This window comes from Vulpes vulpes, chromosome 13 (genome assembly GCF_048418805.1).
Source record: "Vulpes vulpes isolate BD-2025 chromosome 13, VulVul3, whole genome shotgun sequence".
Lineage (NCBI taxonomy): Eukaryota > Metazoa > Chordata > Mammalia > Carnivora > Canidae > Vulpes > Vulpes vulpes.
Genome location: NC_132792.1, coordinates 125475008 through 125493977, shown reverse-complemented (window position 1 = coordinate 125493977; position 18970 = coordinate 125475008).

The window sequence follows — 18970 nt, the reverse complement described above, 5'->3', positions numbered from 1 at the left end:
CGCGGCCGCCGCGCCCCCCGCGCCCCCGCGGCCCCGCGCCCCCCGGGCTCGGCCCCGAGCGCGGAGCCTCCTCGGCTGTCGGCGGAGACCTGGCGGCGCGGCCCGAGCACGCCTCTCCGGGGAGCCGCGGCCGCGCGGGACCGGCGGGACTCTCGGAACGACACCCTTCCTGGGGATACTAGTTTGCGTGGACTTGGGGGAAGCCATGATGCACGGCATTCACTGCGGAGGAGAGAGCCATCTCTTTCCTGTGAAGTTCACGGCTCCTGGGACTGTTTGCAGTGGAGACGCGGCTTGTGCAAATGGCCCTGCTCTCCTGTCCATCACGGTCCGTAAAGTTACCAAAGAAGTGGTTGGGTTTGTTTTGGTTTTTGTTTTGTTTTTTTCCTGACACCATGTTGTGTCGCTTCTGGAACACTTTGCAAAGACCTGTATTGTCTCACCACGTGGCTGTCGCTGTTGGGGTACCTGTTATTTCTCCCAACGCCAGGTTCCTGGTGGTGCCCTGGCTCCTCCCGGACAAGGCGCTTCCCCGCTTCCCCGCGGCCTGCCCACCTGTGACAGCAGCCGAGCTCCCCTCCTGTGGGTGCACCACAGCATGAAACCTAAGAGGTTTGAAAAAGGGGGAGGAACAGGGGCTAAGTCCATTTTCCCCACTTGTCGGGGACGATGCCACAACAGAATCTGCCTTCTTGAAGACACACAAGTCTCCCTGGTGGAAAAGTCCTCAATTGCTGCTTTTCCTCTTTCCCCATAGTTCCCAACAAACACATCAAGAACTGATTAGGGAACATAGACCGTTTCCTGATACAGTGTATCGGTGTATAAACGTACACACAGTTTATTCCCATAATCATCAGACCTCTAACAGTCCCTATTGGCAAAGCCATCCGGTTACAGATTTCTTGCTGTAAAACACAGTAATGGGTCACATTTTTATTCTATGATAATCCAATCCACTGATCTTTAAGAAAATAGCGCCTATGACACCAGAGCTTAAAAGTGTCTCCAAAGCTCTTGTAAAATATTCGACTCCGATAGGTGCGGTGTTCTGAATTACTAGAATCTCTTATTAATTTTAATTTTCATTTGTTTCCAATTTGAACGTCAACATCTTTGTGAGAACCAAATCTGTCCTATACGCCATACTGCCCCAAAATATTTCTCCTGGTCTCACCATATTGTATTATATATCTTTGCTGATTAAATCCTAAAATTAAGTATTATATAAACTACAGTGGATTATATACTCCGAGCTTCATGTATTTGAAAAATGATAAACTTACTTCTGTTCTACTTTGCTCTTCTATAGTAGTTTCATAAATCTCTATAATAAAAGCAAGTCAGCTTTTATTACAGAATTATTATTATTTATTATGGAACTACTATTTATTTAAATAGCATTATTCTTTCCCTTAGACCATGCTATCATGAATTTGGCAGAATCTGACCATTATGGCATAATGGTACTCCATTCGGAGCATATGCTAGATTTCTCCTCTTCATTGTCAACACATCACAGTCACACAGGGAGCAGAGCACGTTTAGCCATGAGAATGTCCCTCCTGAACTTCAGGGAGAAAGCCCTCATTCTTTCTTAAGCCGGATATTCTTGGCTAACATCTCTCAGTTGTAGTAATTTATGCATCTTAAGAAAACTCTTCACTCTTCTTGACTACCAATGACTAAATTAGATACTGAGAGCTATTTCTAAGTACTTCTACCATTTGGGGGGAGTTACTTAAACTGGAAGATACATTTAAAATTTCAGGACAGGGCAACCCGGGTGGCTCAGCGGTATAGCGCCGCCTTCAGCCTGGGGTGTGAACCTGGGGATCCCAGATCGAGTCCCCTATGGGGCTCCCACCTGCATGGATTCTGCTTTTCCCTCTGCCTGTGTCTCTGCTTCTCTCTCTCTCTCTCTCTCTCTCTCTCTCATGAATAAATAAATAAATAGAATCTTTAAAAAAATAAAATAAAATTTCAGGACAGTGCCACTTCTCTGCCTTAATAAAAAGTTTATCTTGTCTCTGGTGTCTAGGACAGGACATGGCACAAAGCATACACAGAGTGTTTGTTGAATAAATTAATGAGTGAAAAAATGAAAAAATCTGTACCCTGTGTACAGTTTATACAATACTTTTCTCTTGAGATGGCTTATTGGCAAGATCATAAATGCACTTTGGAGACTTGCAGACCTGAGTTCAAATCCTCTCTCAGCAGAATTTATATGTCAGGCAAGTTACTTAACTTTTCTAAGCCTTAATTTTCTCCTTTGTGAACTGACAGTTACAACTACTCAACGGCTTATTATGAGAATTAAATGTAGTGAAATATTAGACAGTATCTAAAACGTAGTAAGTGCACACCAAGCTGAAATTCCTTTATCCTAAATGTGAATGTATTCATTAACATAACACTAGCTGCTACGATAAATCAACACAAAAATCTATCCATGCACACAATAACAGAGGTGTAGCTCTCATCCATGTAAAGTCCTGAATACAGGCAAGGCTCCTCCAAACATTTATTTTTATAAATACTTAGGGCCCATGTTTCTTCCGTGTCAGAGCTCTGACACGTTCAGAGCATAACTGTGACATCAAGCAGGCAGAAAAGGGGAAAGCATGGAGATCTCTCAAGTAAGGTTTCCGCACCTCACTTCCACTCACGTTCCATTGGCCAGAATTCTCCTCCAGATCCACCTAAGTGCAAGGCAGGCCATGAAATGGAGTCTAGCCCTGGAAAGGAAAAAAAAAATTAGTTTTGATGAACAGCCAGGGAGTCTCTGTCACAGTTGGTTTCTGAAATAACCACATAAAGGCCATTTTCAAAAGACCAGAAGAGTAAGTAGCAGAAGGGTCGATGGCAATAATTATTAGTACAAATTGTCTTTTTTGAGGATGTCTTTTTTAAGGTATAGGTCAAATGTCTGTGTTAGTAACACATGAGAATACCTGAAGACAGATATGCCACCAATCTGATGCCACCAATCTGGGATGCTTAAAGCCCTCTGGAAACCTCCCTCTTATTTCGTCATCAAATTTTCTCTCCCAGCTATGTTACTTCGTTTGCATGAACATTATTTTTCCATTCATATTGTCCTTCTTTGTCTTGGACAACTAAGTCTGATAGCAAGCAAAGCAATCTCTGGACATTATATGCAGTCTTTCAGGACACTTGAGTCACAGAAATTACTGTCCACAGTTAAATAATTGCTCAGAGCTAGAATTCATGATCTAATTCCAAAGCAACCAGCATACATAATTATTATTCCTGGCTGTGCAGGAGAATCAAGGTAAGCAATAAAATTAACACATTCATATTATATTCCCAGAACATCATTTGAGGATATAATTTTTAACTTCGCAAGGTGGTGTATGCATTTAGGTGTTTCAGAACCTGCTCTGTGGGGACTGAACTTCTCAACAGGACAACTTGCAGTAAAGTCATGACAATGATTTTCCAACCGTCCCCTGGATAATTACCCCAACCCTTCTTCAGTTGTCTCAGATAAGTACAGTACATGAAGGTCAGATAGATTTTTTTTTAATAGCATACGACTGCCTTGAGTTTTCTTTGATGTCTGTGATTGCCAAAGAGGAGTTGCCTTGCTTTGTTTTATATCAAAGTATAAACAATCTAGAAAATGATGGTCTTTGCGATAAAGGATTGGTATCCAAAATATATAACGAACTGATGCAACTCAACACCCAGAAAATAAATAATCCAATTTAAAAAAGGGGAGAAGACTTGAACAGATATTTCTCCAAAGACGACATCCAGATGATCAACAGACACATGAGAAGATGCTCAACATCACTAATTGCAAGGAAATGCATAACAAAACTACAATGAGATACCACCTCACAGCTGTCAGAATGGCTAAAATTAACAACACAAGACACAACAGGTATTGGTGAGGATGGGGAGAAAGGAACACTCGTGCACTGTTGGTAGGAAGGCAAGCTGGTGCAGTCATTGTGGAAAACAGTATAAAGGTTTCTCAAAAATTTAAAACTAGAACTACCCTACAATCCAGTAATCACACTACTCGGTATTTCCCCAAAAAATTCAAAAACACTAATGCAAAGGGATACATGTGCCCCTATGTTTATACAGCAGTGTATGCAATGGCCAAGATATGGAAACAGCCTAAGTGTCCAACAATTAATGAATGCATAAAGATATGGTATATATATATATATATGAATATTTTGCAGCCATAAAAAAGAATGAAATCTTGCCATTTGCAATGGCATGGATGGAGCTAAAGAATATAATGCTAAGGGAAATAAGTCAGTCAGAGAAAGACAAATACCATATGATTTCACTCATACACACAATTTAAGAAACAAGACAAAGAGCAAAGGAAAAAAAGAAACCTTACTCTTAACTATAGAGAACAAACTGACAGGAGGTGAGAGGGGGATAGCTGAGATAGGTGATGGGGATTAAGAGTACACATAACCATGAGGAGCAATGAGTAATGTAGAGAATGTTGAATTACTCTATTGCACACCTGAAACTAACGTGACACTGTATATTAACTCTACTGGAATTAAAATTATAAACTTAATTTTTAAAAAATATGATAGACTTTGGAATGGACTTTGGTGTCTAGTGTAACCTTCTTGACTTTATCTTGCTCCACTGAAAGTGCTCCTGTGGGAGTACCAGAATGATTCAGTCAGTTGAGCATCCAACTCTTGATTTTAGCTCATGTTAAATCAAGTAAGATTTATTTTTTTATTTTTAAATAATATGAAAATTTTTATATTTTTAATAATTTTTTATTTTTAAATAATATAAAAAGTATATTTTTTTATTTTTAAATAATATAAAAAGTATATTTTTCAAGACTCACGTGGGGTATGATCTCCTTATTCAAGTTGAGTGTCTGCACCTCCCTCCAGCAGACCAACTGTTAGGCAAGTGTGGGGCACTTATTATACGTCTTGCTTTTTATGGAAGATTCTGAAGTCACTGAATGGTGCATCTCTGCTCAGTAGTCTCAGGGCACTTCTCATACATTTTCTGTTCCTTTTCCATGTTGATAGAAGTGCAGGGTCTGCTTGGGATTCTCTACCTCTCCCTCTCCCGCTGCCCCTCCCCCATTCTTACACACTCACACTTTCTCTCTCTCTCTCTCTCAAATAAATAAATAAATAAATAAATAAATAAATAAATAAATAAAATATGGGAAAAAAAGAAAAAGTGTTACTGTGAGCCTGGAGTATACAAGTCAGAGAATAATAATTTATAAACATGCCATGCTTGCCTATAGTAGGCCTCCTACTACCTCTCATCTTCTGAAAAGTTCTTCCCTTATAGATGTCTTTTTCAAAATACCTGAGAAAATCCTTGAGCTGCATGACATCTACAAGTCTTATCTATGAGCCAAAGCTTCTTTAAATGACTCATAAGAAAAAAACTCATAAAGAGTAAGGATAAAGGCACACTCCCCACTTTTGTTACTCTTCCTGCACTTCCTCCTTAAAGTGAAAGATGGATTATCGTAACCTCTTTTTCTTAAATCTCCAGAATTCCCAAAAGCTTGTCTGCACATTTGCTTGTCCAGTTGTCTTTGCTGATAAAATGTTTTACACCCGAGATCAGGATAGTCCATGTTTGAACATTCACCTCAACTTAGTTCCATAAAAACTTGTTAACCCTATACAGATGAAGGTCTAGAGGCAGACACAAGTACAAACCAGCACCTACTTTCAAGAGGTTCCATCTATTGGGAGACCAAATGTAAATAAGCAATGATATACCAAATACGTGTGACAACAGAAATATGTATAAAGGGATAAGAGAAGACACCATGGGAGCATTAAAAATTAATGAGAGGGGAATAAGTCTGGCAACCTAAAGAGAACTTAATGACATTTTAGCTGAGCTTTAAAATGAGATCAAAAGTTGATGGGACAGTAGGAGACATTTCAGGCAGTGAAAGAAACACAAAGAAAACTAACATCAAGGACTCCAAGGGAAAAAAATGGGTGCAGAAAAAGTTTTAGGAACATGAAAAAATTTGAGCTGGTTCTGAAGAATTATCATGAGAGGAAATATGAGTGTACATTTATGCAAGAGCAGTTGAGAAGGAAAAGAAGGAAGGCTCTTCAGAGAACTTATGATGCAGAGTCAGGAGGACCAAGTGACCAGATGGTGGGCAGGATGATGCCCAGAATTCTGTCCTCCTACCGCTCGCTGGGAGGAAGGATCGTGTGTGTGCGTGTGTGTGTGTGTGTGTGTGTGTGTGAGAGAGAGAGAGAGAGAGAGAGAGAGAGAGCATGCATACACAACTTGTTATCTAATTTGGGGAGGAGGGTTGTCAAGAGGCAGGGTTATGAAGGAGAAAAGAGAGCGTGAGCCATTTTGGACATATTAAAACTGATGGACACCTGTGAGACATCCAGGTAGATATAGTAATAAACACTGTTACTAACGTGATTGAGTACTTACCCTGTACCAAGCCCTGTGCTAAGCCCTCTATAGGAATTAACTGACTTAGTATCTGCAGCATTTGGGAATGTGAAAATATGGAGATTTAAAGACTTGGCCTGAAATTCTAGGTCTGCATCAGAGCACAGGGTGAATGACACCATGCAGCAGTGTGACACAAGAACTGAATCTTGAGACATACTCATACTTGAGGGTAGATGGAGAAAAAAAATAGCCAAATGAGTAAGTAGAAAAACAGGAGAGGCTATGGGAGCCAACGTAGGAAAGAGTCTCAGAAAGGAAGCTTTAGGGACTCCTGGATGGCTTAGTGGTTGAGCATCTGCCCTTGGCTCAGGTTGTGATCCTGGGGTCCTGGGATCGAGTCCTGCATCAGGCTCCCCACAGGAAGCCTGCTTCTCCCTCTGCCTATGTCTCTGTATCTCTCATGAATAAATAAATCAATGTTAAAACAAACAAACAAACAAACAAACAAACAAACAAAGGAGGCTGTATTATCCAGTGGAAATGCTGTAGGGAAAGTCAAGTAAAGGAGAAAATCAAGTGAATCCCTTCTGACTTTTACAACCGAGGAGTCACTGGTTAGCGTCGTGGAAGTGATCTCATCATAATGGGGACTGAAAGCTTCGCCGAACTGAGTTCAAGAGAATTCGACTGATTGAGGAGGAGAGGGTAGTGCAGTGGTGTGATAGGAACAAATATTTAATGAGACCTACTACGGGCTCAGCTTTGTGCTGGCACTTTGCTGAAGTGTGGCAGGATGAGGTTTTGAAGTATTGACTGTTGCTTTCTGGTTTCCAATTCCCCTAGCTCTTTCCCACCATTTAGAGAGCCAGAAGATAATTGCCTCATGAAAGATGACAGAGTAGATTGATAAGGAAAGGAGTCCTCTCCTGGCTTTTTAGTTTCAAAAGCCTGACCCTGGGCAGGGGGCAGGGGTGGGGGGTGGAAATGATTCTAGAACTTAAAACAGGTAGTTTGGGAGAATCTTGAGGCCAAGAACAAGGCTTCACACCACCACCACCACCACCACTGCTAAAACAGTCCTCTAGCTAGCTGAAGGAAGAGAATACACGGGTCGAGAGGTGGGTCTCTGGGGAAGGGCTGGCCCTGTACCCTGGCCCACGGGGCCAGCCTGAGTGGGAAAAATGAGTAAATAACCTGATGGCTTTCACAATTCCAAAACGAGGGAAGTTGTGTTTCTTTCCTTGTAAGAGACTGGGTGGAGGGAAGAAGAACCAGAGGGTGACTTGTCCCTGTGGTTAATGTGGGCATTTGGAGAGCTTCCTGGGGTTCAGCATGACAAGAGCACCAATTGGATTCCCATGTGAGTAAGATTTCTGAGATTGCATGGGGCTCTAAGCAGACACCTGAGAGCCCCAAACTCAACTGTTATGAAGGATCAGCATTGCAGTTCTAACACATCAGCAAATGACAGTGAAGAGACCAAGGGACAGCTCAGCAGTAACTCTGAAGGACCAAGACCAAGGGGCAATTGAGGTGATTGATATCTCAGAGGATGCCAGTATGCACACAACCAAGACCAAGAGCCCTTTCTCTCCATGACTTGGTACCAGAGAAGCCATTCTTCCCACCACCTTCCCTCCAGAACTCCATCATGACCCCAGACAGAAAGGAAGCTTCTAACCACCCAGCAAAATAGAGACTCCAAAAATAAATAAAGTTGAGTTCTAGAAATTAAGTTATATTTCCTAAATACTTGAATTGGGGGAATTAAATTCATGCCTACCGTATGTATTCTGACACTTCCTCCTCATTACAATAGCACAAATAGGAAATGTCCTTTCCACATTACAGAAAATGAACTAGGTTCAGAGAGTTAAAGGAACTTTCTAGGCCAGCAAGCAAGGGACAAACCCCAGGACTTACCCCAAGGTTCTTCTTACCCCACAGCCAATGTTCTCCCCGCTAGACCACTTTGCTCTTGGAAAAAATTTGGCAAAGAAGAGGAGTGATAGCCAAAAGGGGATTTGGGGTGACGGAACTTTTTTTTAAAGAATGAGAGAAATTAGACAATATAAATGGGAAAAGGGAGGAAAAGCCAGGGAGAGGAAAGATACTGAAAATGAAGGAAAAAGATTATTTCTCAAGAAATGTTCTAAAGGATGTGAAAAGAGAAGAAATATAAAAGGATAAACCTTGAATGAAAGGTGGATGCTTCCCAGAGATAGGAGAGAACATGGAAAGGCTGGGCTTGGGTAGAATTTCATAGATGGTTGGGAGAAATTTGGCAGCGCTGGAGTTTGGTGGCATGGAGGAGGAAAAGCAGGGTGGTGATACTTGGAGGGTGCATGCATGGTGAAGGCTGGACCACGGCTCCTTGTGTTCAGCACCTTGAATGTCAGATGGTATATGCCATGCGTTTGGTTGAGTTCCTTCAACACTGCAGTAACTGGGAATTCAACCTGGGAGGAAACAAGCCAACATGCCTTGGGGAAATCCAAGGTTCTGTGAATGAACAGCTCTGTGGAGGGCAACAAACTCCTTCTTCCCAGCCCTCTTTTTCCCATGCAGTTTAAAGTTACACTCCTGACCTCTCTCACTCTTACACCCTTGTCCCCAGAGATTTATCTGATTGGGGAGTTTGGAAGGAAGTAACTGGGCACTTAGCCCATTCTGGGGTCCGTCTGGGAGACAAGTCGGCTCCCCCCATGCCAATAGAGACTTCTCTACCAGGCATGGCCTGTGGTTTTCTGGTCCTGGGATGAAGTGTTAGTGACCTTACCTGGATGCAGGCCTAAATTCACATTCTCCAACCCGACCTGTACCGGGCTATTTTCTGATCTGATGCCTATCTTTTGTATTCTGTCTCTCTGTTGGGATCCAAATTCACAGAAAGGAAAGGGGACAGTTGTTTTACTCTCTGAAAACGTCACCCCTGTGGTACTTTTGGAGGGGAGGAAAGAAAACACTATTTAGTGTTTGGGTGGCTTTGAGGGGGGCAAGAAATGGCCAGAGTGACAAGGAATGTGAAAAATAAACGTGATGTGGAATATAAGATAAAGAAAAATATAGTGGTTGCAACGTTTGGAAAATATCCATGATCTCTACTCCTATATGCAAAGCAGTTCCCGCCTAAGAGAAGAGAATCACAAACAGAATCTACCCAGGCTCCCAGTCGTTAGATTTAAATCATTGTTCTTTTATTCTCCAGATTTTTGGCTTAATTCAAAAGATTCATAAAGAACCAAGAGTGTTTGGCTCTGTTACAGAGAACTGCATCAGCTTTTTGCTGAAATCAGTTTTACCATTAACTTAATTACATTTTATTACCAAAAGATAAGTATGCTAAATGGATCCATGTATCAAAACATCTATTATAGATTTGCAGAAGTGATGGTAAGGGTGACACTATTTTTATTAATGCCTATTTTTAAATTACTTTAATTTGACCTCATTTTACCCCAAATTACCCTCCAAATGAATTTTTCAGGCTTACTCCCAAGTTAAAGATGACTCTGAAACTTTGTCCACAGCCAGAAATTAGGCAAGATTTTGTTTTGAGAATAAAAAAGATTAAGGAACATTTATATTTTAGACCAGTTGAGTGTTTCAGGTACCATATTTTGCAGATTCCACATGTAATGTAATTCTACATCTGATGCTCATTTTTGTTATTCTATAAATGAACCAGGAAGAACAAGGTTACAAGAGCTAGAAAGCGTGTATTTGGCCCTTCTCATCTGTTTGGGTCAATGTTAGGATTTCTAAGGTACCATTAAGTATTGATGAGATGAATCTATAAATCATTTGTTGCTTGCCAATTGTATCACTTTTCAATAATGATATTATCAGGGGTGCCTGGGTGGCTCAGCCAGTTGAGCACCCGACTCTTGGTTTCGGTTCAGGTCATGATCTCACAGGTTGTGAGATGGAGCCCCATGTGGGGCTCTGCACTCATCAGGGAGTCTGCTTGAGGACTCTCTCCCTCTGCCCCCACCCCACTCACTAAATAAATAAATAAATCCTAAAAATATAATGGTATTATCAGTTTTCTCAAAGGCATTCCGATTTGCTAAAAGAACGAAAACAAGGCAAGTGTAATTATCCCACTGCTTATAATAAGATTACAAGGGGCAGGAACTGGGGGAAGGGGGGGAGATAAAGCCTTCAAGTTCTCATCTTACTGTAATCTTCCTAGCCCTCTATGAGATGAGGAATGTATGAGCTACCAGAATGACTCGGCTCTCAGAGGTGATGATGGGTTTGCTCTGAGCTATCGACACTCATACCTGGGCCTCTTGTGATCAATGACACACAATTTGGAGACGGCTGACTGGGGTTAATGGTGCAATCTGTGGCTTTGGAACAGAGTTCTTCTCTATGTGAAACTAATTGGCCCATATGGGGATTAAACTGGTAACAGTGTCCTCATTTGTCAACCCTTCTATTCAGTGTTTGAATCTGGTTGCACTAGAGCAATGCCCTCAATTCAGACAGTGTGTTTTCAAATCATAATATCATAACTTTAGACTGAAGAAGAGGTAATTTTTTAAATATACAGGCAATTTATCAACCCAAATCACTGTAAGGAAATCATTAAAAATGAAATAATAATTATCCTATTGCCAATTATTCTTCAGTGAATATTCCCAAGCTGTGGGAAACAGAAGAGGAGGCAAATCAGCTTCCCATTAGGAAGCTTATTCCATTGCAAATTCTAGAATTACTTTTGAAATTGTCAAGACATGCCTTCAGAGCACCCTCCTGCCTGCCCAGTGACTGCTGAGAGTTACCACCCCAACAATCTCAGCTCTCCCAAACCATTGGGTTTCAATCGAACCTGACCTTCTTCCTCACTTTATTTTTCTTTGTTTTGATGTTCATCAGAAGACTTTCTTTACTCCTAATCCCAGAGTATTTTTAAAATATATTTACCATTTACACAATTAATATCCTGACTTTGGAAAAACAACCAACCAACCAATCCACAGTCTGCCACAAAAAAGAAGTCCAATAGTCCAGCCTTCTAAATAGACTTGAATTTGGACTTCAACTCAACTGAATACATACCTCAACAATACAGCATATTTAAAATCAAAACTTCTTTATAAATTTTTCTTTCATTTTCATCTTGATTAATCTGATGACTTCCTCCAATTCAACTGATTTTTAATGAGTGCATATAAAAACAAGACCCAGGTTGTCAATTTAATGTGCTATGGCTGCACCTATATCATAGTAGAAAAGAAGAAGCCAAAGTCGTAAAAAAAAAAAACCCGAGACTAACAGGGTACCAGGGGTGGGGGGATAAGACTGACATTGGAGGTTTTGAACCTGCAATGAGTTGTGAATAAGCCACAGAGATCTTTTTTAGAAATATTTATTTATTTATTTTAGAGAGAGAGCATGCAGACACTAACGGGGAGAGGAGCAGAGAGAGAGAGGCAGAAGGATTCTCAAGCAGAATCTTGCTGAGGGCGGAGCTAAGTGTGGGGGGCAGGGCACTGAATCTCATGACTTGAGCCAAAATGGGGAGTTGGGTGCTTAACCCACTGATCCATCCGGGTTCCCCAAGCCATAGAGTTCTAATGTATAGTATAATGAATGTAGACAATATTACACTATAATCATGTAATATGATAAATATTGCTACAACAGCAATCATATTACAGTACGTAAATGTATCAAAGTGTACATTGTACACCTTAAATATACACAATGCTGCACCACAAATTCACTCAATTAAAAAAATAAATGGGGAAAATCCAGGAAATTGGGGAGGTAGGGAAGATTAATAGGAAGACAAGAGGGGATGGATAAGGATGAGGGAAGGTACCAAGGTGACCATATTTACATGCAATGGAAAAGCATTTTCTTTACTCTCAGAGGCTATTTTTTCCTGTCAATTTTTTTTAAATAAGTGAATTTTACACAGTTACAGAAACAGTGAGCATTTCCCACAAGTAGCAATAAATACCCACACACAGGAAATTGACAGGACGATGTAGACCAATAGGCATGTGACTTGGAAGAAACTTGAAAAGGCATAAAGTTCTGTGGACTGACTCTAAGCAAAGTTTCATTTTAGTCCTACTGGCAGAGTTTTCACAGCTCCTTAGTGAATAGAAATTGGAATTTAACATCAAAAGTCTAATGTTTGTAATTTGTGGGAATATTTGTATCTGCTTAAACCCGCATTTGATTCTCTTGTCTTCATAAATTCTTTATTAAAAGAACTGCTTTCAATAAATATGTGTAGGATACACACTACCTTATTATGGTAATCCAAATTCTAATTCCAAGATGACTCAAAATCAGCTCAACTGCTTTCCTGCGAAAAGAGTGCTTTATTTAGTTACAGTATGCAGTATATTATATTTGCATGAGGGAGAGGGAAGGAGAGAGAGAGAGAGAGAGAGACGTTGAACCAATATGTATGGAATGAAGAATGCATGTAGACTTTAAGTCCTGTATTGATTTATCTTCCATTTTTAATTGTAAACTACAATACTTGTGCAGGAAGTGTGTAAAACAGGTATAGAGGCTGGCCAAAAATGTCAAAATAGACATCTACCATCCAGGTCCAAAAACCAGAACATAAGCAACACTCTTGAATCCAGTGTACTTCTGCCTTCAAGAGTAACCACTGCCCTTTCTCCTGTAATAGTAATCCCCTTGGTTTTCATTATAGTGTTTCCTCTAATTTGTCAGTCCATAAGTTCTCAGTTTGTTTTTGTTTGACTTTCTCCTTGTTCTGAATATTATGGATTTAAGATTTATCCATATTGTTGTGAGGAACTGGATTTACCCCCCTTTTTTGATGCTATATAATATTCTGTTGTATAAATAAATATATCATGATTTTTAAAGGAGTTTATCTCTTCTAACTCTCAAATTTAATGACAAAGTTTAAAAAATAGTATCTCATTTTTATTAATATCTGAAGAATCTGTAATGTCCTCTTTTTCATTCTTAATACCATTTATGGATATGCCCTGTCCCCCACCCCCTCTCTCCCGCTCTCCCCCTCTCCCTCTCATCCTCTCCCCCTTCCCCTGTCTCTCCTTCCCTGTTCATCTCTCTCACCCTCTCCTGGTTGATTCTCACTAGGAGTTTGCCAACTTCAACAACGCTTTGAAAAATACAACTTTTGGTTACTTGACTATTTTATACCTGTTTTGTAATTCATTAATTGCTGCTATCTTTATTGCTTTCTATCTTCTAACTTTCTTTAGTTTTATTTTGCTGTTCTTTTTCTAACTTCTTGAGATGGATGATGAGCCTATTTATTTTAGTCTTTCTCTTTTTTCAGTGTATGTATGCAAGGCTATACATTTTTCTCTAACCACTTCTTTTTTAAAAAGATTTTATTGGGACACCTGGGTGGCTCAGTGGTTGAGCATCTGGCTTCGGCAGGGGTCATGATCCCGCGATCCTGGGATCAAGTCCTGCATCGGGCTCCTTGTGGGGTGCCTGCTTTTCCCTCTGCTTCTGTCTCTGCCTCTCTCTCTCTCTGTGTGTCTTTCATGAAAAAATAAAAAAATCTTAAAAAAAAAGAAAATAAATGTGTTAAAAAAATAAAAGATTTTATTTATTTATTCATGAGAGACACAGAGAAAAGCAGAGACATAGGCAGAGGGAGAAGAAGGCTCCCTACAGGGAGCCCGATGAGGGACCACAACCTGAGCCAAAGGCAGATGTTCAAACACTGAGCCACCCAGGTGCCCCTTTCTAATGACTTCTTTAGCAAAGCTTCTATGCTTGAGATAACATATTTTTATTATCTTTTAGTTCAAAATAATTTTTATTTATGTCTGATTTTTTCCTAGGATTATGAGTATTTCTTAATTCCCCCAAAGATTAATTTGTATGGCTTCAATCCTTTAAAATTTATTGAGACTTATTTTGTGTGCTAGCCTTTGCTCAATTTTTGTAAATATTCTACATGTGCACTTGAAAAAAATATGTATTCTGTAGTTGTTGGCTGTTGTGTGCTATATATCTACATATGCCCATATGTAAATCTTTAAAAATCATATTGTTAAAATCTTTTATATCTTTACTGATTCCTTTGTCTCCAGAGTCTCAGTTATTGAGAGAGGTATATTAAAATCTCTCATTATGATGTGGATTTATCTACTTTTCTTGAAGTTTTGTCAATTTTTGATTTACATGTTTTAAGGAAACACACAAATTTAGAATTCTTATATCTTCCTGGTGAATTGTGCCTTTTATCATTGTGAAGAGATACTCTTTATCACTAATAATTTTTTTGACCATTATATACATAATGAGAGAAAGAGGGCTACTGAGCTATATAGACACAAGTTTGATTGTATGTATGTGTATGTGTATGTATGTGTATTTTTATATACTTATCATACATGCATATAGTAATATTTGTGTGTGCATAAAGCTATATCAGCCTTCTTTTGGTTAATATTTACATGATTTTTTTCATCCTTTTACTTGAAATCTTTCTTTAAACATTTCTGTATACTTAACACTTTGCAAGGATTTAAGAAAATGGAATCTGACATTCTTCTCCTTTGACCAAAGCATTTAGTTCATGTACATTTCGTGTAACAATCAACAAAATTGTGTTTTAAAAAAATTGGGTTAAAAAAAAATCTTCGGACACCTGGGTGGCTCAGTGGTTGAGCATCTGCCTTTGGCTCAGGGCGTGATCCTGGAGTCCTGGGATTGAGTTCCACATCGGGCTTCCTGCATGGAGCCAGCTTCTCCCTATGTCTGTCTCTGCCTCTCTCTCTCTCTGTGTGTCTCTCATGAATAAATAAATAAAATCTTAAAAAAAAAATTTCCTCTCTTATTTGATGGTTTCTGTTGGTACTGCTACTTTCTGTAGCTTAATCAGAAGCTCGCTCAGCAGATCCCAGCTCAGTGCTAGAGTATAAAGCACTAAGGTCCAGTGGCTCCCTTTTAATAAAGTTGGTTTCTTGCCTGCCCAGGAAGGTCCCACTGCTACAGAGCTGAATCAGTGCTCCTGCCTTCCTCCACGTCCCTTGTGAACACAGATCAGATAGGACCTCCCTTCTTCAAGTTTGCCTCTGTCCAGGATACTGAGCAATGGAGGCCTGGCTGGTATCCTCGAACTGCTCTAGGCTTCCAGTTTCCCTAATAAACCCGAATTTGCATTTATATCCTGTCATGCCCTTGGTACATGTGTGTATGGCCCTTTGCCCAATACCTTTCTTGCTTCTTTTTCACTAATTTCTTTCTCTATATAATATTTTTGGTTCTATATTGGTTTGGCAATTACTTTTGTCTATTATTATAGTAATTACAACATAGAAAATCAAGATACCAATGTATAAAGCTAATACCTTTTATTTTCCTCCTGAAATGATGGGGCAGGAACAAAAAAGACAATTAAATAATGTTCAACCCTTATTCCCTCCATAAATATAAAATTAATATATTTTTGCATTTGTGCGTCTTCATCAAATATCTTTCTTTAAAAATCCCTATGGTGTATTATTAATAATATTTATACAATCAGGGATTATTTTCTTTATCCATATATTTACCATTTCTTTTCTTTCCATTCTTTTTTTGCATCTTGAATTGTCCTCCTTCTAGGAGCACATCCTTTAGCTCAATAAATGATCACAAAGCAGACCTACCCATGGCATTGCCAATAGGTGTAGATATATAACATTACCAGCACTCCTGGAACATCCTCCTACCCCTCCAAGTCATCACCCTTACCTGTGTCCCCAAAGGTAATTACTATCCTAACTACTAATATCATACATGAGTTTTGGCTGGTTTTGGATTTATTTAAGTGGAATCATATTATATGAAATTTTTTAATTAATCTGGCTTATTTCTGTCAATATTTTGTTTGTGAGATACACAGGTTGTTGCTCGTAGCAATATTTCGTACATTACCATTGCTGTATGGTATTCCATTGTATGAATATGTCGCATTGAGAAATAAAATCCATTCCATCATCAATGGACATTTAGACTATTTTCAGTTTGCTGCTGTTATCAATAATGTTTCCATGAACATTCTTGTATATCACTTGGTATGTATATATATGCAGGTCATTTAGGTAGATCCCTAGGAAGAAACATTGAATCATAAGATATGTATGCTAGGCTTTGCTGTCAAAGAAGTGCCTCATATGAAAACTCACTTTTACCAGAAATTAGAACTTCTGTTGCTGCATTTCTATTTTGTAGCAAGAGAATATTTATTTTTTTCTATGTTGGCTAATAATTCTTACTTAGAATTATATTCACAACTTTGATATAAATTTTATTAAGTTCCAAATTTGTTTGGAGTACAGTAACTCTGCAGCACATATGTGTATGCATATTTATGAGCATAACAATTTACAGATAAATTGTTATATTTGTCTTACGTCTCACTAATGAGTCTTATTTTGCATTATCTTGCCATTTGATAAGTAACTCCTTTTCCAGCTACCCACCTTCATTGGTATAGTATGGAGAAAGTGTGTTTTTCCTGAACATAAAATAATTATATAACATTTCATGCTTCTTTATTCTTCAGTTAGATCATGGAGGTGAGAACCTTGGCTGCCATGTTATACTTGTTAATAGTATGTGATATAAAAGGAAATAAGACTATAATCCTGTGGGTACAAAATGAGGAAAATCACTAAGAAATTCCCAAGGCCAGAAACTTGGATTGGGAAGAGGTTAACGTGAGGAACTATTACAAACTCTGTAAATATAAAGTTGACAGAAGCACACTGATACCAAGTACAATTTTAAGACTATTTCTGTCTAATAAAAAGAAAAAAGGAAATAAGTATAGTTTGAGGTCATTGCTCATTAATTTTTTCAGAGTGCTAAGAAAGAAGTGGCTTAGGATTATTAATATGTTTTCAAGAAAAGATTGTGAATAAATATATAATAAAGCAAAGCAGATAAAGGATTAAAGACTCGGGACTTTGGTTTGAGACCTAGCTTTGCCATATATCAGCTATGGGAAATTGGGCAAATACATAACGAGACTTCAGTTTTGTCATATGTAAAATGGAGATGGATAATATTGGTACTTAGATCGATGGTCATTTCTAGTTGACATTGAGAGACTTGTCAGTTTAGTAAACTATCGAGTAGAATTCTAAGTCACAGATATATTGCCTTAGTCTCCTGTGGGTGTTTTATTCCTAAAAGTTTTAACTAGCCATCATATTTTTAAAATGTAGATTTCCAACTTCTTTTTCTTAAATGAACTTTATCAAGCATTACTTACATAAATACAGGTGCCTATTTTACCTGTAGAGTTTTAAATTTGTACAAATGTATAGATCTCTGGAAGTACCACCACAGTCAAAATAAAGAACATTTCTATGACCATACAAGTTCCTCTGTGCCTCTTGGCATCAATCACCTCTTGGCATTATCACCAACAAGTTCCTCTGTGCCTCTTGGCACCTCCCTACTCCACTTCCACATCCCAGATAACTATTCATCTGCTTTCAGGAACTGTTGCGTTCTCCGCTTTTTAGAACGTCATATAAAAGGAGTCATACAATATATACTCTTGTATCTGGCTTTGTTTGCTCACCATACTGTGTTCCAGTCACCAGTGTTGTGTATACCAGTTGTTCATTCCGTAATACTGCTGGATAATTACTCCTTCTATGGATATAGTATGATTTATTGATTCATCCATTGAAGGACATTGTGATTGTTTCCAGCTTTTGGCTTTTATGAACACAAATGCTCTGTACATTCCTGTATAGGACTTCAGGTAGACCTATGTTTTCATTTCTCTTGGGTAAACACCAAGGAGTGTAGTAGTTGGGTCATATGCATCATACGCTTAACTTTATAAGAAACTCCAGGGGCGCCTGGGTGGCTCAGTCATTTGAGCACTTAACTCTTAGTTTTGGCTCAGTTCATGATCTCAGGGTTGTGAGATCGAACCCTGTGTAGGGCCTCATGCTTGGCACAATCTACTTGGGTTTCTCTTTCTCTCTCTGCCCTCCCCTCACCCCCCCCCACACACATTCTCTCTCTAAAATAAATAATAATAAAAAAATAAACTCCAAATTTTTTTCCAACGTGGATGCACCATTTCACATTGCCATCAGCAGTGCCTGAGAGTTCCAGGGGCTCCCCATATCCACCAATACTTAAGTCATCCATCACTCTTGTTTTCATCATTCTAGTAAGTGTGTTATGTTGTTTCATTGAGGTTTTCATTTCATTTTAATGACATTGAGCATTTTTTCATATGAAATGTCTTTGTAAATAATTTATCTGCCTTTTATAAGAATGTTTGTCTTGTTATTAAGCTGCCAGGCATATTACATGTTCTGGATGCAAGTCCTTTGTTAGATATGTGAATTGCTAATATTGTTTCCCAGTTGGTGGCCTGCCTTTTATTTTGGTAATGATGTTTTTTGAAGTGTAGAAGTTCTTAATTTTTTTTGAAGTTCTTAATTTTAATGAGATTCAATTTATCAATATTTCCTTTATGCTTTTTTGCATCATATCTAAGAAATCTTTGCATGAAGATTTACCCCCATTTTTT